The sequence below is a fragment of the Oryctolagus cuniculus genome, chromosome 8, assembly GCF_964237555.1.
Source record: "Oryctolagus cuniculus chromosome 8, mOryCun1.1, whole genome shotgun sequence".
Classification (NCBI taxonomy): domain Eukaryota; kingdom Metazoa; phylum Chordata; class Mammalia; order Lagomorpha; family Leporidae; genus Oryctolagus; species Oryctolagus cuniculus.
The window spans coordinates 75,227,679-75,252,462 of NC_091439.1; the positions used below are offsets into that span (position 1 = coordinate 75,227,679).

Below are 24,784 nucleotides of genomic sequence, written 5' to 3' on the forward strand. Positions count from 1 at the left end.
AGACTTAATAGAGATGTTTTGAATTGGTAAGCTTAGAGCATATGCTTATTATGATCTAATAATTTGCATGGAAATTTTGCAATAGTGCAAAAACATCAAGATTAGCAAAATATTTAAATTTTATTTAAAAGTGTTAGGTTTGGGGACACAAGATCATTCTTTGAGACCCAGCCTTACTATTCACAATTGGTTCTACTATTTGGTAAACGGCTGAATCATAACTTACTGTGCTTGTTTATTTAGATGTAACAGGCATGAGACAGCCAGGATCACTGCCCTCCTGCAAACACCCTGCCAGCAGCACTGTTTTATAACACATGACTCAGCCAGTCCCAGACACTCAACAGAACCACACATCAGACAAGAGTATGGCGTAAGACTAAGATCTCCAGTCATTGAACAACTAACGGGCACAGATTCTTCTCCTTGGAGTTTGAAGTTAGTTAAGAGAAGAAACTACGTCAAAAAGGCTATAGAATAGGGATTTAAACAAATTGAACTTCAGAAAGAACTGTGCTGCTATGTATTGAAGAAGAGACTTGAATGAAAGGTAAGTGAACTGATAATCAGGAGAGAAGTGAGAATTCAGACTGAGAGATTCAGAATCATAGACCAAATATGAACCTAATTAAGGTCAGTATACCCAGGGTACTGATGATGAATGGGCAGAGGAGAAGGCGGCAGCTACAGTTCATCAGCAGACACACCCAGTGCTTTCCCACTGTCTCTTTTATGCTTACAGCTCCAGAAAGTAACATTGTTATGGGCACTTTGCAGAAGAACAGAACTTGCCTAATGCTACACTCCTGCTTGATGTTTGGGGCCCAGACATGGGTCCACTGAGGGAGTCTCAGTTGTACAGCTACTCATACTACCATGCTGTGGTATTCAAGTGATTTTTACAATATACCTTGATTTGGGTTCCTATTTTTTTTTTTCTTTATTTTTAAACTGCACTTAAGCCTTTAACTTCATGGTCCACTCACCATTTGAATCACACTCTGTTTTATTTGTTGGTTTTTGAAACCAAAACTACCTAACTAAACAGTAAGAAATACGATATGAACTTATGAACCCTTCATTTTATCTTTCCCATGATATGCAAATTGATCAAGTAAATTACTGTCATTTCCTTGAAGAAGTATCTAACAAAAATGGAAAGTGCTTCAAGAATGCATCCATAAATAGTTTAAATTTTGCTCCAAATCTTATAAAACTTGAGATTTGCATTATAATATTTTATTGATGATTTATTATAACCATTGAATTTTAATTAAATTTTAAAATTTAATTTAACTGGCAAATGATAGTTGTATATATTTCCTAGATACAATGCAATGTTTTTATAAATCTTTACATTGTAGAAAAAATACATCAATTAATTAACACTTCCATCACCTTACACACTTTTTTTGTTGCTGTTCATGTTGTCAGAAATGACAGAATTTCTTTTTTTAAGGTAGAATAGTATGTTTTCCATTGTGTAAATGTGCATTTTTAAAATTAATTTAGCTGTCGATGGGCACTTGAGTTCATATCATACCTTGGCTCTTAGGAATTCTGCTACAGAGATCTGGAAGTGCAGATATTTCTTTAACATTGACTTCAATTCCCTTGGCTATACATATAGAAGTAAAAATGATAATTCTATTTCTGGTTCTTTAAGGAACTTCCATATTGTTTTCCATATCAGCTGTATTAATTTACATTCCCAACAGAATTTCCCTTCTTGTCCCATGAATTTGAATTTATATCATTCTATATGTGAGCCATTCCTAAAGCATCAGTTTTCTGTAAGTCTTTGGTTGAAGAAAATTTAAAATATAACCAGACAGTTTAGCTCTTGAAATTTTACTAATTAAAATGTCTTTTTCCTCAGATGTAAGATTTTTCCAAGGTAGATACAACAAATAATACTTTTTTGCATTATTTTATTCTAAATGTTTTCATTAACATCATTCTTACTATTTTTTCATTTATATACAAGCCCATTGAAGAATTCTGCTCTAATGAGAATATTATCAACCATAATGATTGAGAGCAGGCAGTGAACCTATGTACTTCAAAGCATTAATGTCAAGGTATTGCCTATCATTACTAGAATGTCTTCAAAGTTTATGTATATTGAAATATTCCTTACACAATTATTTTCATCAGCATTAAAAATTTAAAAAAATGACTCTGCTCTATTTGTCCTTAGCAAGTATTCAAAGGCTTTAACCAAAGAAAATATCTCCAGAAAAAAAAAATATGCCAATCACTGTTCTTCCTAAATGCTTAATGGAAACCATCAGACTTCCATTGGGTACAAATACTAAACTTAGGACAGATATATCTGTCCTAATTTCTTTAGTATAAACATGATAGATATGAGGAGACATGTACACACTAAATGGGATGACCTGGAGTAAATATAAAATCAGAGATAAGACCTCTTACTCCTAGTGAGAGCTTTCCAGATAAATGAGGGAAAGATAAAATATCTGCAGTCACTGTATCAGAATCATTCACATTCTGGGGTAGGTGTATGGCATCGCGGTTGAGATGCCCACATGCCACGTGCAGTACCTGGGTTAAATACTCGCCGCAGGCTCCTGTCTCCTGCTTCCTGCTAATGCAGACTCTGGAAGGCAGCAGGTGACAGCTGAAGTAACTGAATTCCTGCCACCCAGGCAGGGGACCTGCACTGAGGTCACAGCTACCAGCTTCAGCCTGACTGCACTCCAGCTATTGGAGTGATTTCACGCATGAATCAGTGCATGGGAGCTCTGTCTGTTTCTCTCATCCTTGGCTTTTCAAATCAACTAAAAAAATAATTCAAAGAATTATCTAGCTTCCATAGAAAGATTTTTCAATGCCTGAATGCTATCTACATTTTCTGATTCTACATTTCTCTGCACACTTCATTCTCCACTTACAATGACAGTAGCCATTTTGAGGTCTTTTGCAGAGCTGGGTCCATCTTTATTGTGGGACCCCTCCTCCTGTAACATTGCTTTACACACACATCTCTGACAGCCTCTTCCGTTTAGGACCTAGTACTCCTCTTCCCAAATATCAGCCTACATGGTCAGCATCTGTTTATGAGTATTTTTACAACTCTACTCTTTTATATTCAGCTTTTTTTTTTTTTTTTAATTTTTTCTACCTACTTTATTTGAAAGGCAGAGATACAGACAGGCTGATACCTCCTATCCACTGGTTCACTCCCCAAATGCCTGCAATAGCTGGGGCTGGACTTGGCCAAAACCAGGAACTGGGAACTCAATCTATGTCTCCCACACAGGCAACAGGGACCCTAACACTGGAGCCATCATCTGCTGCCTCCACGAGTGCACACTGGCAGGAAGCTGGGATTAGCAGTGGAGCTCAGGCTTGAACCCAGGCATCTAATACCGAATCTACGCTCCCCAGTGGCTTAACTGCCAGGCCAAATGCCCACTCCCATCTTCAGCTTCTTTTTTTATTTAATAAATATAAATTTACAAAGTACAACTTTTGCATTGTTGTGGCTTTTTCCCCCCATAACCTCACTCCCACCCGCAACCATCCCATCTTCCACTCCCTCTCCCATCCCATTCTTCATCAAGATTCATTTTCAATTATCTTTATACACAGAAGATCAACTTAGCAAATACTAAGTAAAGATTTCAACAGACTCACCCACACAGACACACAAGGTATAGAGTACTGTTTGACTAGTAGTTGTACCGTTAATTCTCATAGTACAACACAGCTTCTTAATGGCCATGGCCATCTCTGCATTGGTTTGATCTCCCAATAACTAATGAAATGTAAAATTATTACCTATAGAGTAAATGGAATTCAGAAAATAAAAACTTAACTGGGTTTACCAAGGTTTCAAACATAAACACATCTTTTGTATCACTGTTATGAATAAATTTTGTAATCAAGGTTCAGTATACTGAATTATAGCATTTATGGATTCATAAGTCTAATAAAAAGCTTTTAAAACTACAATAAAGTTCAATGACCTGAAATTTTCTAATAACTACTTTTAAACATTATGAAAAATCATATTGAAAAAATTGAAACAATATGTTACCATATCAACTTCAATAATTCCTGGAAGATAAATCTAAAGACATTACAATATGTTAATATCACTTTTCCTTATTATACTGTCATTATAAGAGGAAGAATTGCCTTTACTTTCTTTGCAAATATTATTTATACATTCACATGCATTTATAAAATTAAAGGTAACACAAAATAAAGATATTTTATCACATTTCCTCATTATGAAGTCAATCACTTTAATCACAATACTATTTAAAAATTTACAGGTTAAATTATACATATCCATTGTACAGAGGCCGCTACTACCATAAACATTTTCTTCAAAAACAAAAACCAATTCATTACATAAGACTGTGTTCTACTTAACCTTTAATGCTAACTAACCAAAAGAGCAGCAGACAGCACTACCACACAGGCGCACATTGCCCTTATTAAAAGAGGTATAAAAATCAGTTCTATGTCTCCTAAATTTATGATGGACACCTAAAGAAACAGTATTCTTTTTGTCTTTAGTGCCAGTGTTTAACAAAAAGCCCCAATAAAGTACTTTAGTCAATGGTCTATACAACCTTAGCAAACACAATCCTTACTACTCTTAACAAACAAACACCATAAGTTGATAAATTCTATATAAAATTAGAGTCAAATACCTAATTACTTGCTGTGGTTGAGAAAGTTAAAAGTAAAAGTGTTTGTACTTATCATATATTTACATAAAATCAGAGTAAAGGCAAAATGCATTAAATAATTAAGACATTGAAATTAAATAAATAATAACTAAGATATTGGAAATTACCCCTCTCCCATGATTTCAAATGCATTAAACAAAGACATAAAAGAATAATGCAAGGTTTTAGAGATTTGTCATCTCAGAAATGTATTACAAAAAAAAAAAAAAGAAAAGAAAAGAAAGAAATGTATTACTATGGCCGGCGCCGCGGCTCACTAGGCTAATCCTCTGCCTTGCGGCACCGGAACACCGGGTTCTAGTCCCGGTCAGGGCGCCGGATTCTGTCCCGGTTGCCCCTCTTCCAGGCCAGCTCTCTGCTATGGCCCGGGAGTGCAGTGGAGGATGGCCCAAGTCCTTGGGCCCTGCACACACATGGGAGACCAGGAGAAGCACCTGGCTCCTGCCTTCGGATCAGCGCAGTGTGCCGGCCGCAGTGCGCTGGCTGCGGTGGCCATTGGAGGGTGAACCAACGGCAAAAAGGAAGACCTTTCTCTCTCTCTCTCTCACTGTCCACTCTGCCTGTCAAAAAAAAAGAAAAGAAATGTATTACTATGTACACAAATAGGTATATCGGTTAATGAAGGAAAACAAAATAAAATTAGACCACCTCCAATTATTTCTTTTGTTCTCACTTTTTCAAATATTTTCCTGGAATTTGGACACCACTCCTGTTTTTTTTACTATGGATGAAGACGACTTGATGGCCCACATTTGAGATAATTTGAGTATTTTTGTCTCTCTTCCAAGACAGGTAATGTTTTATGGCAAAAACAAAAGAAATCCTATTGACTAAAAAAATTGTGGCATTGAGGATGGGCCTGTGGCTTAGCAGGCTAAGCCTCCGCCTGGGGAACTGGCATCCTATACAGACACTGGTTCGAGTCCCAGCTGCTCCTCTTCCGATCCAACTCTCTGCTGTGGCCTGGGAAAGCAGTTGAAGATGGCCCAAGTCCTTAGGCCCCTGCAACCCACATGGGAGACCTGCAAGAAGCTTCTGGCTCATGGCTTCAGATCAGAGTAGCTCCAGCCATTGTGGCCATTTGAGGAGTGAACCGGCGGATGGAAGACCTTTGTCTCTGTCTCTCCCTCTCTATGTCTACAACTCTTTCAAATAAATAAATATTTAAAAAAAAACTGTGGTTTTAAGTACAAGCTCTGCCATTTACAAGTTGTATGGACTAGAACACTGATAATGATTATTTCATAGGTTTTTTTTTTTTTTTTTAATGAATGGGAACGCACTAATCAAAAAGGAACTAACACTGCCTGCACACAGATTTGTAGCTTCTTCCTTCTCTGATTAAATATTCAGGCAAGTGGTTCATGGGAATGCAATGGATACAGTGATTATGAAAATGATCTACTTACCAAATCCTATGCACCAGCCACTCTCTTTAAAAACAACACCTAAAGGGGCTGGCGCTGCGGCATAGCAGGTAAAGCCGCCACCTATAGTGTTGGCATCCCATATGGGCACCAGTTCAGTGTCCCAGCTGCTCCACTTCTGATCCAGCTCTCTGCTATTGCCTGGGAAAGCAGTGGAAGATGGCCCAAGTCCTTGGGCCCCTGCACCCAAGTGGGAGACCTGGAAGAAGCTCCTGGCTTCGGATCGGCATAGCTCCGGCCATTGCAGCCAACTGGGAAGTGAATCAGTGGATGAAGACCTTTCTTTCTCTCTCTGCCTCTACTTCTCTCTGTAACTGTGACTTTCAAATAAATAAATAAATCTGAGGACAATGTTCTCATCCCCTATGATGAAGCTCCCCTAAGTTTACAGTTTTGTTGGAATTTAAAACAAACGACCAATATTTGAAGTGTTTGTGAGAAATGTCACATAGGTCAAACCTGACCCCAGGCCTGGTATTTCTCATAAAAAAAAATTTCAGAAAATAACTTGGTTGAGCTCAAACGCCCACAATAAAAAAAAAAAAAAAAAAAAAAACCCTTTTACTATACATTGTGAAAATGAAAGAAGAAAATTCACAAAAACCAAATACTCTTGGTAAAACTTTTCAACATTAAGAAAGTGTTGGCAGAACATAATATTCAAGCATATCAAAGTATATTAATCAATTTCTACCAAAACGAAGGAGAATAGCTTAAAGAAAAATTCCCAATCTTATCTAATTATGTCCTTTAACCCTGACGTAAGGAGGCCCAGACCTGTGCACCTCTTAGGGGTGTAGGGATTATCTGGAAAGGCCATGCTATTTATACCCCCAACATCCTTCTAACTATCTTGTAATTTATCGTTAAATGCATTTCAATATGTTTTATTGTTTCCTCACAAATTAATGGAGACGTAATGCAGGCACTGCTAACAAATAAATCACTTCCAAAACACTGACAAGGGCCATTTCTGCTGGTAGCCTCAGTGAGTGTAATATGAGATACATTAAACAGACAATTGATCAGAACCAGGTGGTGATCAGTCACAGGGAAAAGAAGGAGACTGTCAGCCTAAGGTGGAAAGAGCCAGAAATTATAGCATTGATTGGCTATGCTTAATTAACAATTCATTAAATTTGAACATAAGCTAGCCATATTGAACACATTAAGTTGGTCTCAAAAAACGAACATAAGAAACAAATAATTGCTTATCTAAGAAATGTCTGCCTTGGAGTCACTCCTAAAAATGATTTGATCATAAAGATGGAATACAAACAGAGCCAGGATAGATTAGATTGGTATAAATCAATCTCACAGTTAAAAGGAAAAGGAAGGCACGTTGTGCAGAATTAGCATGATAATGGGGACACTTATGATAGGAAAGGATAATACATTTCATAGAAATTATTCTAGCAAGATTTAGGGAAGATGAGTTTCTTGTCTGAATTAATGGGGTACAGGGGCCGTGACAGTCATATATTTATAAAGCCATGAAATCTTGACACCCAGGTAGATATATGATCAGACACTAAACAGAGACAGCACAGAGAAAAAAGAAATAAAGAGAGAAAGAATGTTTACCCTAGGGATGAGAAAGTAGTTATTCGTGAAAGAAGTCTAAAAGCCCTATCTACCCAGGCTTAGATAAACAATAACAATTTATGTTTTAAATGTTATATAATTAGTATTCTGAGATTTATAAATAGTGAACGTCTAACTATTAAGAATGCAGATGCTAATGCAAGAATACCCAGGTTTGAACTTAGCAATACATTCAGAGTTGTGTGATTTTAGTGTGGCTCCACTAAGGGTCTTAGGAGTGGAAATTTAGCCCAGTGGTTATTAAATCATCTGAATCCCACGTCAGAGTACCTGAGTTCCTTTCCAGCTCCTGATTCCACCTTGTAACTAATCAGACGCTGAGAGGTAGCAGTGATGGCTCAAGTTATTATGTTCCTGCAACCCCTGAGAGATTCCTGGCTTGAATTCTCAGCTCGTAGGTCTAACCCTGGACTAGCCCTAGTCATCATGGACATTTAGGGAATGAACCAGGGGATGGAAGATCTTTTTGTCTCTCTGCTGCTGAGTTTCTTCATTGGGATGAGAGTAGCATTTGCTTTAAAGAATTGAGTAGGGAGGGGCAGTGCTGTGGCATGGTAGGTAAAGCTGCCCTCTGCAATGCTAGCACCCCCTTTAGGTGCCATTTCCTGTCCTGCCTACTCCATTTCTGAGCCAGCTCCCTGCTAAGGGCCAGAGAAAAGCAGTGGAAGATGGCCCAAATGCTTGAGCTCGCTCTCTCTCTTTTGCTCTCTCTCTCTCTCTGACTCTTTCATTTAAACAAATAAATATTTTTAAAAATGAATTTTTGTAAGGAGCAAATGATTAAAGGGAACAACACACTTAGTACAGGGTCTAGCGTGTGGTCAATACTCAACAACTATATTTAGAAAGATCAGTTGAGCATGTCTGTATTGTTTTGTAATATCTTATAATTTCTCCAGCTCTTTCAGCTGGAAGACCTAATTCTATCTACTTCTAGATCAGTATTGACATTTCCTGAGCCAATGCTGACAGGGACAAAGAGGTGTCTATAGGTGTCTATCAGAGGTGTCTATACTCAGGTTTCAATGCGGCTGGTATAAGCACCACTACCAATATCTCACTGAATAAACAGAGATGTAGCCAATATTGCAAATATTTTAATTTGTCTTTTTCAAGTAATTTCATCCAGTCGGTCCTTGAGCTGGACCCAAGATATTTGACCATACCCATCTGCTTCTGGATGACACAAATAATCCAGGCAAGAAGCAAAAAAAAACAGGCAATATTATAAATATTCAAAGATTATGTTAGACTCTGAACACAATACCTGAAAGGTGAATTTGAAAAATCCATTGAGCAGTGGCAATCTCAATGAATCTACTTTAAAGTGGAAAACCTGCACCTATTTGAAAGTATTATATATGGGTTATTTTTTCAATCTTAACCAACTTTTGAAAATTTATCTTAATTTTCAGCTATTGATTTTTTTAAAAAAATTCTCACAATATCATAGGTTAGATTTCCTAGAATACTGAGTAAGTGCTCGAGTAAGGAATTTTTGTTCAAGCAGTCAAGTGAAGGAGTATTCTCAGGAGACACTGAGGGAGAAAAGAAAGTGCCAAAGGACAGAGAAATGGGAGAAAGAGGAACAGCTAAGCCAGAGTGTGGCTGAGAACTGGAGAGCAGCTTCAGACTGGTGCCATGGGGAAGATCTGAGCACTGATCCATACTTGGAGACTGGGCACTGGACTGTGGTCTTCTCGTACACAAAACATATAAAATACGTAAAGAATCAATGTATTTTGTATATAAATAATTCCCAGGAATTAATGAGAGAAAACTATCTAAAAGTTAAAAAAGGAACAAAGATTATGAATAAGCACTTCCCAGAAGAAATAAAAATTAACAATGTATATATGAAAATATATTCAAACCTATTAGTAATCAGATACTACAAAAAAAACCCCATAAGCCAATAAGAAATTAAAAACACAAAGGAACAAAAAATATAAATAGAAATTTACAGAAGAAGAAAAACAAATCATGACTCATCATATAAGCACTCAACCCCATTATTAGGAAAAAAGGCAAGATACTACTTTTCACCCATAATATTTTAAAACTGAATAATATCAACCTTGGTAAATGAAGTAGTATGTACAACTAAATATGAATCAGTCCAAATGGTTAATGAAAGTTTAGTTAATGCATCAAAACATAAAATTAAAAAATGATTCCAGTTCTCAGCATTTATCCTAGGGTGAGAGACATCTGCACAGAGGAATATATCTAGGAACATTTGGGGCTGTTTTATAATAGTAAAAACTTAAAATAACAGAAACATACATCACTAGACTTTTAAAAATGTACTATGGGGGCCGGCGCTGTGGCACATCAGGTAAAGCCACTGCCTGCCATGCCACCAACCCATATGGGCACCAGTTCAAGTCCCGGTTGCTCCACTTCTGATCCAGCATCCACCTAATGAACCTGGGAAGGCAGCAGAAGATGGCCTAAGTCCTTGGGCCCCTGCACTCATGTAGGAGACCTGGAAGAAGCTCCTGGATCCTGGCTTCAGCCTGGCCCAGCCCTGACCATTGCCGCCATTTCAGGAGTGAACTAGCAGATGGAAGATCTCTGTAATTCTTTCAAATAAATAAATAAATCTTTTTTAAATATATACTATGGCTTAGCTATTTTGCAGTGTAATATACATAAGCTAGACATATGGCATTCAGTTAATGAAATCAAACTGCTAAAAGAAATGCCACATAGGTTTTGCAACCATTACAAATATATTAGGGGGTTGGCATTGTGACACAGCAGGTTAAGCCTCTGCCTGTGACACAGCATCCTGTATGAGTTCCAGTTCAAGTCCTGACTTCTCCACTCCCTGCAAATGTACTTTGGAAGGCAGATGATGGCTCAAGTACTTGTGCCTTTGCTACTCACGTTGGAGACTTGAAAGAGGCTCTTGGCCAGGGCTTTGGGTCCGCCCAGCTTGGCCATTGTGGCCACTTAGGGAGTGAACCAGCTGATAGAAGACCTCACTCTATCTCACTCTCTCTCTGTAACACTGCCTTTCAAATAAACAAATAAACAACGTTTTTAACAAAATATACTAAGAGGTACATGTATATGGAATACTAAATATTCTGCAAACTCATTCATATACAACTCAGGAGGGAGGTACATCAAAGTCAAAGTTATACAGAGAGAGGAGAGGGAGGGAAAGGGGTAAGGGAGAGGAAGAGGGAGAAGGGGAGGGGGAGGGAGAAGGAGAGAGAGAGGGAGAGGAAGAGACTGGCCTTCCATATATTAGTTCATTCTTCAAATGCCTTGCAACAGTTGGGTCTGGGCCAGACAGACCAGGGGCCAAGAACTCCATCAGGGACTCCTCAAATTGGAGGCAGGAATCCAAATACCAGTGCCATCATCTGCTGCCTTTAGATGTATTAACAGGAAGCTGGGTCAGAAGCAGAACAAGCACTTGGATATAAGATTACTGCAAGTGGTGGTTTAGCCCACTGGGCCACAGCACGTGCCCCAACAGTGATTATTCTTAATGTGGGCCTTTATATTGGTGGTTGCTGCTAATGAGAAGGCTAGTGTTATATGTAATATAAATTTTTAACAGTGAGAATGAATTAATGAATTAGATTATAATGAAAAATCAAATGAAATATAAAAAGGTATTTTAAAAGTCATCTAAAACTTTCATAATATAGAAGGATAAAGACATTAAAATCCATTAAAAGTAATTTGGGGGGCTGGTACTCTGGCACAGCAGGTAAAGACAGCACTTACGGTACCAGCATCCCATATGAGCACTGGTTCAATTCCCAGATGCTCCACTTCCGATCCAGCTCTCTGTTATGGTCTGAGACAGTAGTAGAAGATGGCCCAAATCCTTGGGCCTCTGCACCTGCATGGGAGACCTGTAAGAAATTCCTGGCTTCTGGCTTCAGATCTGTGTGGCTCCAGCTGTTGCAGCCAATTGGGGGAGTGAACCAGTGGATGGAAGACCTCTCTCTGCCTCTCCTCTGTGTAACTCTGACTTTCAAATTAATAAATAAGTATTTTTAAAAAAATGAAAAATAAAAAATATTCTCCTAAAAACAATTTGATCATGTATGACAAAATACAAACATCAATTCCTTGTGCTTTAAAAATCTATTCAAATTTTTCATATTTTAGTATAAAGTTTAAATTAAATATTAAATTTAACATAAAAATTAAATGAGTAAAATATATGGAAATTCAAAGAATCCTAAAATATTTTCCATTTCTCTGTAAACTACATTTTAATGCTATAATTTTTTGTATGTAACTCTCAATCTAAACTTTTTCTCTTTGTAAATTGAGATTTAACTTTCTAATAACACAAATTCTGCTTTTAGTCTCAACACCATAACCTATTTCCTACTCCTTAAAAAGGTCCATTTTGTTCATTATACGATAGTTCATCTAAAATGTTGTCAGTGATAGGTCAGATATAAATTAGTCACTTAAGGTTTTTTACAATCTTTTTAATTCATTAATGTTCCTATATTAAAAACATTAAATATACACATATTATTTTATGCTACCTAATAAATTTGAATAATATGACGACTTATTAGGAAGCATGTGGCAATATGACATTTTCTTATAAACAATAAGTTGATGCCATTGCTACAATTCTTTCTAAGGCTAGTAATATAGAAAATTTATATTTTTGCTCAATTTATTTTTCCATTCAACAATATATATATAAACAGCTTGTTGCTTTTAGACATTTTTAATGATTTTATTAAATATTAAAATGATTGCATTTTCCTTACATTTTTATTTTCTTTATTAAAAGTAGACAACCAAGTTCATACTAAAAAGCTGCAGTTCCATTTACACATCAGCAGAGGGTGCTGGAGATCTTCCTTTTTGTTTTTTATCATAGTTTTCAAAATTAATTTCAAGATTTGCTGGGTTTTTAATTATCAAATATATCACAAATTCTTTACATTTAAAATAATCATATCCAAATACCTTTGAAAATTAAATCTCTGACTTTTAAAAACAGTATCCACTGACTTGTCCCAAATGGTAGAGTTAGAAACATACCAGGGGATTCCAATTCAATCCCATCGAGGTGGCATGTACCAATGCCATCTCACTAGTCCAAGTGATCAATTTCTGTTCACAATTGATCATAATGATAGGACTAAGAGCCAAAGGGAGCACATAAACAAGAATAGTGTCTGAAAATACTAACCTATAGAATAAAAAGAGAGAGAACGATCCAACATGGGAAGCAGGATACACAGCAGACTCATAGAATGGCAGATGTCCTAAACAGCACTCTGACCTCAGAATCAGCCCTTAAGGCATGTGGATCTGGTTGAAAAACCCATGAGAGTATTTCAGGCATGGAAAGCCAAGACACTCTGGAAAAAAAAAAAAAAATGACCTAAATGAAAGATCTCCACGAGTGAGATCCCAGTGGAAAGAACGGGCCATCAAAGAAGGAGGTACCTTTCTCTGAAGGGAGGAGAGAACTTTCACTTTGACCATGGCCTTGTCTAAAAATTATCAGAGTCAGTGAACTCAAAAGGTTTCCATAGCCTTGGCAGCTCATGACAAGAGCCTAGGGTGATTACTGATGCCATAAACAAGAGTGTCAATTTGATAAGTCAACAACAGGAGTCACTGTGCACTTACTCCTCATGTAGGATCTCTGTCCGTAATGTGCTGTACATTGTGATTTAATGCTACAACTAGTACTCAAACAGTATTTTTCACTTTGTGTTTCTATGTGGGTGCAAACTGTTGAAATTTTTACTTAATGTATGCTAAACTGATCTTCTGTATATAAAGAGAAAAGAAAATGAATCTTGATGTGAATGGAAGGGGAGAGGGAGCGGGAAAGGGGAGGGTTGTGGGTGGGAGGGAAGTTATGGGGGGAAGCCATTGTAATCCATAAGCTGTACTTTGGAAATTTATATTCATTAAATGAAAGTTAAAAAAAAACAGTATCTGATAACAATAAGGTGCCTTTTGAATAAAACAAAGGTAAGTCTTGAGTTTGAAACAACAGTTGGTACATTAAAAATAAAAATGAGAGTTTCTTAGTCTTTCATTCAACTATGTATATACAATGTATTTCACCTCAATGTGTATAGAATATATTTTAAAGAAAATTCAGAATCATGTCAATGCAAATTTATTATTAATTTTCTAACAGTTTCTACTTATTTTTGAAACAATACAATGAACATGTCTATGGCAAACTGTACTGCTAGGAAGCACTGATGCAAAACTTGCATAAAGCTGATGGCATATTTTCCCCAATTATAAGCTGTAAATATCTAACACATTTTAGAATTTTAATATATTTCACAGAATGATTAATGCTCAAGACACAAATAGAAAAAAGGTGAAAACTATCTCATGTCAATTCAGGATGATACAAAAACCCAAGGGAGGGGCTGCCACTTTAGCACAGTGTGTTAAGCCACCACCTGCAGCACTGGCATTCCATTTGGGTGCCAGGTCAAGTCCTGGATGCTCCACTTCCTGTCCAGCTCCCAGTTAATTCACCTGGGAAAGCAGCAGAAGATGATCGAGGTCCTTGGGTCCCTGCCGGCAATGTGAGAGACCTGGAAGAAGCTCCTCACTCCTGACATCAGCCTCGTCTAGCCCTGGCCATTGCAGCCTTCTGGGAAATGAACTAGTAAATGGAGATATCCTCTCTCTCTCTCTGTGCTGTGTGTGTCCTCTCTCTGTAACTCTCCCCCTTCAAATAAATATTAAGAAAAATCCCACGGGAGAAGATTTTAAAAGTACAACTTAGAATACTTTCCAGCAGATTAAATAACAAGTTGGTTATATGGAACATTGATACTTGTGTGTTTGTCTGTACCTGTGGAGTATAGTCAGTAACACTAATACCTCAGAACCAACCAGGACAGGCAGTAATATCAATCCAGCATTTTCAATGTATGTCACAGCTCTAATGCAAATACTAGATCAATATAATTGGGGGCCAGTGTTGCGGCATAACGGGTAAAGCCACCACCTGCAGTGCCAGCATCCCAAATGGGCACTGGTTTGAGTCCCAGCTGCTCCACTTCCAATCTAGCTCTCAGCTATGGCCTGGGAAAGCAGTAGAAGATGGGCCAAATCTTTGGGCCCCTGCATCTGCATGGGAAACCCAGAGGAAGCTCCTGGCTCCTGGCTTCACAGCGGTACAGCTCTGACCGTTGTGGCCATCTGGAGAGTGAACTGGCAGATGGAAGACCTCTCTCTCTCTCTCTCTCTCTCTCTCTCTCTCTGCTTCTGCCTCTCCATAATTCTGCCTTTCAAATAAATAAATAAATAAATCTTTAATTGTATCTATATGATCGAAAATCAGCACTGGTCTGATGAAAGCAAAGGAAGAAATAGTATATCTGGAAATGACTGCAAGCTGGCTTTTCTTGTCCCCTTCATGAAGGAACCGTGCACGTTGAAGAATGGACTAATTTCCACTCAGTCATGTACTGCCAGTGAGTACCACTTCTGTCAGAATAGTTTGAAAAACAGAATCTTGGATTTGTATTTTTTAAAATATATGTTCATTGGACTCAACATATAATTCTTCAGTGACACTGTTACATAATATATCTGTGCATATCATTTCCGTTGGATTTAGTTTCCCCAATCATAAGATTAAAGAACTGATTAGATGGACTTTATTAAAATGTATCAATTATAAATATGAGTTTCTTCTATCTATTTGCTTATGTAATTAGTGAGCTTGACAAAATCATATACATATTTTCTTATATTTCTTCTACTATTCAATATTGTGGTTTAAAACAAGATATACTTTTTTGGAACCTATGATGAAAGACATCTGATATTTGACAAATATAATAAAATATTCTGAAATAACATCATATTGGATTAAATTTACTTTTGGTTATATAAAGTTTTAAATTGACAGAATTTCTCAATATTATTCTAATGATAGAGTCAATCTAGATGAATAAAAATTTTATTTATTTTTACTTATTTGAAAGGCAGAGCAAGAGAGACAGACAGAGAGTTAGGGACTGAAAGATCTTCCACCAGTTGGTTTACTCCACAGATGCCTGAAACAGTTGGGGTTGAAGACAGGAGCCAAGAACAGGGTCTCCCTTATGGGTGCAGGGACCCCAGTACTTGAGCCATCATCTGTTGCCTCCCATGATATGCATTAGCAGGACGCTAGACCAGAGTAAAGGCAGGACTTGATCTTGAGCACTCTGCTATGGGATGTGAATGTTCTGAGCAGCAGCTTTACCTTCTTGGCCATAAAATTTATTGGGAATAGATTTTAATAAATATATTATAGCATATTGCATTACCTATCTTGTTCTTTGATTTCATGGTTTGCTTTAAAGAATTATATAACAGAATATAATTATGGAGATATAATAAATTCAGCTTAATTTTTTTAAAGAAGACCCTTTATCTTGAATAAATTCAGTAAATTGTCTTAGTGAGATAACAGGCTTGCATCAAAGACTAACATATGGAAAGACTAACTGATATGTGTTAATGCTGAGTAACATTTTAAATTTTATAGAATTAGTAAAAAAAAAGTCACTTCAAATAAATAAGTAAATCTTGAAAAAAGGAAGGAAGGAATGGATAATTATGTACTTATAATTGTATCTATGAACTGTTTGAATCTGTTCTTTTTTATTAATATCTCATTAACATGAGATTGATGATAATTGTGTGGTAATAATTATCATGCATTTGCTGTGAACCTGAGGATCTAATGCATTAATAAATTCCTTTTAAAAATTCAAGAGGGAAGGGCCTATGTTTGTGTCCAATGGGTCACTTTAGCTGCAGTAAGGGGTCTGTGCCTGACATGAGTTGCCACTAGATGGAGATTTTGCATCAGAACATTTAAGGAGTTCTGTCTTGGTGACTATTTCACAGAATTTTTATTTGGAAGATGGACTTCTTTCTGAGGGTGAAGAATTAGAAACTCAGTTGGCTAAGTACTTCATTCAAAGACATACAAATAGTAGCTGCAGTAACATTTACAGACCACAGTGTTCCAGATAATGGAATTAAATCTAATCCAATCAAATGGAAACAGACTCACTGGAAGAGACATGTCCTTATTTCAAATAAACAAAAGCACTCCTGCTCTATAATAATCTAGTATTTCTCAAAAACTAATATTGTTTGTTGTCATAGCTTAGAAATAAAAATCATTTTTAATAAAAACATAATCAGTTTTTCTTGGTGGCATTTAAAAATTTTATTAATATAACAGATTTCATGTATTTCACAGATAGAATTCTAAGAAGATAAGCATGCTTGCCTCCTTTCCTCTTTCCTCAAACCCCTTTCCTTCTTTCTTTTTTCCTTTAATTTCTGCAATATTTTTGTTTATCACTGAAACAGATGACCTAGTATTTAGTAAGTCCAAAAGTTATCTCATTTTATCCTCCAAGCAATTTTGTATATGACTGTAATCATTCTTATCAAAGGAATAAATTTGGGATCAGAGAGGTGAAGCTAAGATTTGAATCCAAGCCTCACTGATGCTAAATAACAAATCTAAAAATTATATCACTACCTGAATATACAAAAGAGACATCTTGCTGTTTCATATAACAATAATATTATCACATAATATTATATAATAAAGTTCATAATGCTGTACTGCCCTGAAAATGTATAATTGAAACTGGATTGGTATCCCAAGTTAGTATTCTAACTATGGATCCATTCTCAGATAATGAAGAAGACCTTTAAATGACTCTCAATCACAATAGTTCACAGGGAATATAAATTCTGTGGGAGGAAAAATTACAACCTCTAGCAAAGAACGCATACTGTTGAGTTCACCAATGTGAGGGAGAAACAAAGAGAGACTGAAATAATCATGTCATCCTACAGACTTCCCTAGGCTAACAGGAGACTGAATACTAAAGAAGTATGCATTAGGATCTAAGAACATTTTGAGATTCATAATAAAGACTTCAAAGGAAGAAACAATCTAGCTTTGACAAAAATGGAGCAAAAAATGTCATACAATAAACAGAAGGGTCCCCAGAAACTGGATGAGGAACCTAAAAGTGACCTAGTTTGCTTTGTTTGTGGAGAAATCACATAACTGGTTATTGTAACTACATATGTATATACATAAGGGGACTTTAAAAAGTCCATGGAAACTGGAAATGCAAGATAAGCCATGTTTTGTACAGAAAGTGTTGAATACATACATTATTGTTGATAATTTTGAAATCGATGCATAATTTTCCATGAATTTTTGAAATCTCATATATACTATACTTAATATGTCTAACAATATAAAGGAATAATTACAGAATGAGGATTAGGTTGCCAAAAATGTATTTGTTTGTTTTTGTGCTTTCTTCTGACCATTTTAATATCTTGTGCCAGTTTTCCTGTATACCAAATGGGTTACAAATGCTAGAGCCACATTTTCTAGCTTTGGATTTTGGTTTCTGTATTCACTAACTTTTGATTAAACTACTTTATTTTGCCTCTAAGCCTCAGTTTTACTACATGGGAAACTTAGACATAAATAGCACTAACCATAATAGAGTTAACTGTTAAGGGGCTTAAATGAGTTAAGTGCTTAGACTTGTACCCAACACAAAGGAAGCACACAATAAACACAGGTATTTTTATTATTTCACAGTTATTTGAGGTATATCTAATCTTTCTATTTCAGTCAAGCATTTGATGCCCTGAGTGTGAAAAACTATTAAAGCAACACTCTTTCCAGAAACTTGTATGTTAGCTACAAACTAAGACAGGGTGCATCTGGATGGAGAGACAATATCCCTGCACAAATCCTCAGGGTTAAGGACCGTACTGCCAGCCTGGAGATAAGGAAAGATGGAGGCGTCTGATCATCTTACAGGAAAGACAAACTCTGTTCAGTTATATACTATTCAAGTGCATGTTTTACTGAGACATTTGGGATAATTTTATGTCATTGACCTCGCCAGGCACAATAATTTCTAACTTTATTTTTCAATAAACAGCTTTTAAAATTTATATAATCCTTAGAAATTTAAATATTAACCATTGACAAATGTTTCATGACCTTTAAATGGCAAACATTTCATTTTCCGGTAGTATGCTATATTCTCTAGGTGCTTTCATATATTTTCGTCAATGTTGCCAAGCATATATTAGGCTCATTTGACTTACAGAAAATATACATAAACATGTGTCATGTGCCCAAAGCAATTCTCATTGTCAAACCAGTCAATGAAGATTCTTCCTCAGAGGAAAATGTTTGAAAGCATCAAACCTGCTAATAGCCAGTGTGAGCACTCGCCCATTCTCACTTCTGGGATCCACTAGAGGGAGGAGGGCACCAGGAGGAAGGCAAGGAGAGAATGACTCTCCAGAATACTGCCCTCGTGAAATAAGGCACCAGCCCCTCCAACATCTCCTTAGGGAGCATTCAAGGAACTCGTTGAAAAATCAATCCTTTGACTCGTATCCTGGAGATATTTAGAGACTGCGCAATGCATCCAGCATCCTAGAAAGAATCAGAATAGAGGAAGGTTCATCTTCTTTTGGCAAAATGGGAGACTGTAAAGACAACATGAGAAAGATGAACTTACAAACCTCAGAAGCTTCCCAGGAAAGGAATTCATGTGGAAAATCACAAATGGAACTGAGCATTGAGATACTGATCCTTCTAAAAGTATCCAAGTCTATGTAAGTCAGGGAGAAATCCTTGAGACCTAGTTATTCTACTACAGACTGAATACCACTACCCTCTCCCACACAAAGTGCTTAGTAGAATTCTCACAGTAATTAAAAAATGGAGGCTGTACTCTCTTCTAGTCACAGGAGACCAGAAGGGAGTAAGAGAGATGAGGTCCCTTTTATGGTAGAGGACCTATTCCAGGGAAGGAGTCAGAATATCTACAAGTAATCAAATGAACATGTTAAGTGATTTACTCCCTGTGACTTATGTCATGTAGAAAGCCATCACAGTAATGAGATACAGAGTGAAGGTGGCAAGGATTGATGTGGCACTATATCTGAGGTGAATGGAGATCAGTGGGACAAACACAGCACAGGCATCAGCCAGTGCAAAGTCCCTGGGGTAGGCCTGATTTACCCATGAAACAGGTGAGTATATGGAATGAGGCAGGTCAGGAAGCAAGACGGAAAAATGCTACATGACTTCCTTTCCTTGGCAGAGTACTGTGCTAACAAAAACACGTCCCCAGCCGGTGCTGTGGCTCAATAGGCTAATCTTCTGCCTGCGGTGCTGGCACCCTGGGTTCTAGTCCTGGTCAGGGCGCTGGGTTCTGTCCTGGTTGCTCCTCTTCCAGTCCAACTCTCTGCTGTGGCCAGGGAGTGCAGTGGAGGATGGCCCAAGTGCTTGGGCCCTGCACCAGCATGGGAGACCAGGAGGAAGCACCTGGCTCCTGGCTTCAGATCAGTGCAGCGCACCAGCCATAGCAGCAGCCATTTGGGGGGTGAACCAATGGAAAAGGAAGACCTTTCTCTCTCTCTCTCTCTCTCTCTCTCACTGTCCACTCTGCCTGTCCCAAAAAGAAACATGTCCCCATTGGGATCTATGTTCTTTGCAAGGTTCTGTGGTACCAGACACTCATGAGTCTGAGATAACACAGTAAATCATGTAAAGCTTTGAGGCATGCCTATTATTGCTTAAAATGATTTTAACATCATTGAGATACAATATATATACAACACTGACTCTTTCTAAGCAATTTCTCACTTAGTATCAACTTTTCCCCCAAAGGTTCAACAGTTCAGTAGTATTTCTTAATGGGAGTTAGAATAATTTGCTTAAAGTTACTCCAATTATAAAACATATAGTTGTTTTGAATTACCTCTGCTAAAAATAGCAACCTGATACTGTACCATTATACAAGTAATTAACATATTTTACCACTAAATAATAATTTGATAGTACTAAATGCCTCTGATCTTAGCTGACCCAGTGTCTAGATTTGTTTTACACTTTATCTTAACAAAAAGGCTGAGAAGTGATTAGAATTTTTTTTAACGGAAGAACTCTAAGTGATGATTTAGATTTCAGCCGGATGGCTAAAGTGCTTCTATCACCAGCTGGACCAAAGTCCTATGTGTAAATCTCTTCATGGGAATAAAGGAAGCTGTGTTAAAGCCTAGACCACCAGGGTACCATTCAGTAATTTAACAGAGCCCACACATTACAGCTGTAGTGACCAGAGGTAAATGCTTCTGATCACACCAGGTTACTGGTTCCCAAGATGTCCTTCTCCCATTCTGCAATAATTAATTCACTTATGGCCATGCAGACAGAGTAAGGGCACTTCTTTATAGCAGCTTAAAAAAATCATATCAGGAAGACATACCACAGGGTGAAGTTTTCAAAAAACACTGATGTAGAGATAGGACATTTCCAAGGAGCATACCAATAAATGACTCATTAAACAAAGTTCATCAAAAATCTAAGTAGAAGATCTGCATTAGGTACAAAGGAAATGCAAAACAAGTAGAGACATGCTTCTTGCCCTTACAATGCTCATAATCTAATTGATTAAACTCAAGGAAATAAAGGCCAGATGTTAACAGTACTATGAAACTGACTACATACACAATTGTAGTTCTAAGAAGAAAAAGAGAATGATGTACAGTGCAGAAGGAAACATATCTAAGAAATGAGATCTCAGACAAAATCATTTGCATCATGCTTTTCAGATTTTAAGGAATTGAGGAGTTCATTTATCTAATAAGCAACCAATGAAATGTCTATACTGTTCATAAAGCATACTGAGGGCACTCTTCTCTTTTCTCCACTTCTGTATTTAGTCATCACTGGACCACTGTATGTAAGAGCTATAAATATAGGACCTAACTGATGATTATCTAAGCCAGTGGTTCTCAAAGTGTGGTCCTATGTACAACAACTTCAGCATCATCTGGGAAATTTGGGGGGCCAACATTGTGGCAGAGTGTTAAGCCACTGCCTGCAACGCCAGCACTACATATGGGTGCCGGTTCAAATCCTGGCTGCTCTACCTCCAATCCAGCCTCCTGCTAATGCACCTGGGAAAGCAGTAGAAGATGGTCCAAGTACTTGAGCCTCTGCAACCCACGTGGAAAACCTGCATGAAGTTCCTGGCTGCTGGTTTCAGCCTGGCCCAGCTCCCACCTTTGCGGCCATTTGGGGAGGGAACTAGCAGATGGAAGACCTCTCTATGCCTCAGTCTCTGTCTGTGACTCTGCCTTTCAATAAATGATCGATAAATCTTTGTTTAAAAAATTACGAAATGCTGGAGTGAGTGTTATGGCAAAATGGATAGGCTGCTGCTTAGGATGTCCACATCCCACATTGGAATGGTTGTGTTCACTGCCTACGCTTCCAAACTAGCTTCCTGCTGATGCATAAGCAGGTAATGGCTCAAATATTTGGATCTCTGCTACCCTTGTGGATGACCTGGTTGGAATTCTGGGCCCCCAGCATAGGTCTTTCCCAGCTCTGGTTATTACAGGCACTTAGAGGGTGAACAGCAGATGGAAGATTAATTTCTCTGTATCTTTTTCAAATAAATAAAACTTTTTAAAAGTTCCAAAATTTTAACTAATAGTACTGTGAAATGAGAGATTTTACATCTATGTTCCTCTTGCACTAGTTCATCATCAAGTGAAAAGGGAAATAGGTGTTTTACAAAGTGTGCGCTAGTGTAAGCAGTACCTAAAGTTTCTGAGGCTCGTGTTTAGAAAGGGGAAAAGAGTAAAGTTCTGAGACTAAGATAAAATTTGCATGCATTTTATAATGGAATAGAAGAAATTTCTTTTGTGAACTGGAAATCATGTTTCTAGCCCTTGTGCATCTGTTTACTAGCAAGTAGTTTCCCCATGTCGGCTTCCTGGATCCCCCTCGGCTAGTTTATATCACTGATTTTTAATCTTTATTATGTACCAGTGTATCAGCCACCTGGGGATCTTGGTTTTCCATAGATTGCTGGTTGAGACATCTGGAGTTTCTGATTGTTTTGTGTGGTACCAAAATTTTTGTTTCTGTTTTTATTTTAAGATGTATTTATTTGAGGCCGGCACCATGGCTCAATAGGCTAATCCTCCGCCTACAGCGCCAGCACACCAGGTTCTAGTCCCGGTCGGGGCGCTGAATTCTGTCTTGGTTGCCCCTCTTCCAGGCCAGCTCTCTGCTGTGGCCTGGGAGTGCAATGGAGGATGGCCCAGGTCCTTGGGCCCTGTACCCACATGGAAGACCAGGAGAAGCACCTGGCTCCTGGCGTCGGATTAGTGTAGTGCGCCAGCTGCAGCACGCCAGCCTCAGTGGCCATTGGAGTAAGGAAGACCTTTCTCCCTGTCTCTCTCTCTCACTATCCACTCTGCCTGTCAAAAAAAAATTTTTTTAATTAAAAAATTTTAAAAAAGATGTATTTATTTGAAAGGCAGGGTACCTCAGCAAATGTATGCAATAGCCAGAGCGGATCAGGCTGAAGTCAGGGTCCAGGAACTACATCTGGGTCTCCAATGTAGACCATAGGAACCCAAATACTTGGGTCATCATTTACTGCCTTCCAGGCATGTTAGCAGAAAGCTAGATTGAAAGTGTGGAGTAGCTGGTGCTGGAATCCACACTCCAACATGAAAATGAGGGTGTCTTATGCAGTTGCTTAACCCACCGCACCAGAAAACCCACCCCATGTTTAATGATTTAATTTGTCTATATTTTAGGTATGACTTTCAAATTTCAACATGCATGAGAACCACCAAAATGACTTATCAACATAGGGATTGTTGAATCTCAGTCCCACAGAAAGCAGCACGGCTGGAACAACAGGTCCTACTGTCCTACCAGATTCCCAGGTGGTGTTGATGATGCTGGTGTGGGACCACACATTGATAAGTTTCTTGGTTCAGTTACTATCAACAAACAAAACACTCTCTATGTGCACATAGCATTGGGGTATTGTGTAGTAGATGAGGTTTTGGAGGCTAAAACACAGGGTGCAAAGTGGTAAGATAAGAATGAAAGAATAGATATGGGATTAGAATACAAATGTCTTTGAAGATCAGAGAGCATGAATTTTTTTGAGGCAACAAAAGTCCTACTCTTATTTGAAGAAATATATCCACAATAAATGCTCACAGGATTTAAATTAGTGAAGCTTTAACATTTTCCCTCAAATGGGAAATCATATGCTTTCCATAAACTAACTACTTCTCTTTATGCTACCATTTACCACTGGAAAAACTTCACATGGAAAGCATCAATCTAGGAAGTTGTATAAGTGATACAAACTACCATAAGAATTCTATAAATTATTTGTAATGAAACAAAAGAATCATTCTTCTACTATATTGAAAATTAATTATCAATAGGTGACATCATAAAGTCTGCTTCATTTCATTTTCCAAACAATGAAATTAAAAATCACAGATAAAATGGATTTAGCCTATTACACATTTAATAAGAGTACTTGGTCATATTTAATGTCACTTAATCACTCCAACCAGTGCTATGGAATCTGATCTTAAAACCACACTAAGGCTAAAGTACTTTTAAATCCCAAAATACCATAAAGTATTAGGGTTTCTATGAGTAAGATTATTCACTAAGAAGTTTACCTAAAAGATAATGTGAGTAGAATAACATGTTATCACTAGGTAATGATCCCCTACTGCTCCATAAAGCAGATTTCAGGGAAGAAATATGAGAATATGGGAAATAAATATCTAGGTGAAGTAAAGCCATTTATTTTCAAAGCAGGAGAAAGCAGCCTTAAAGTAATTCTGTATGACAATCATTTTATTTTCTCATACCAAATGCTTTGATGTAACTTTGAACACTTACTGCTCACCTATCCCTTTATTCTGGATAGAAAACTCTTACCAACATCAATAGGATCTGAGAGTGGACCAAATAGCATAATGGATCTTAATCTGACTCTTGCAAATACAGTGACCCTTAAAGGGCTCTTTCGTGAATTATGCAACTCCTTTAAAAAGTTATATCTAAGGCTGCTCATAAAGAGTCATGAGGACATAACACAGAAGTTTGCTGACTGAAAACAT

At 37.5% G+C, this 24,784-nt stretch overlaps 1 protein-coding gene and 1 long non-coding RNA gene across 8 annotated transcripts in view; one reads left to right on the forward strand and one right to left on the reverse strand.

The window, feature by feature from the left end:
* Nucleotides 1-24,784, reverse strand: part of CCSER1 (coiled-coil serine rich protein 1) — a 1,459,660-nt gene that overhangs the window by 1,279,369 nt on the left and 155,507 nt on the right. The gene's annotated exons all lie outside the window — the stretch shown is intronic.
* Nucleotides 297-5,905, forward strand: LOC138843534 (uncharacterized). Its single transcript, XR_011378345.1, has 2 exons — nt 297-550; nt 5,519-5,905. It is a non-coding gene; the product is annotated as an uncharacterized lncRNA (long non-coding RNA).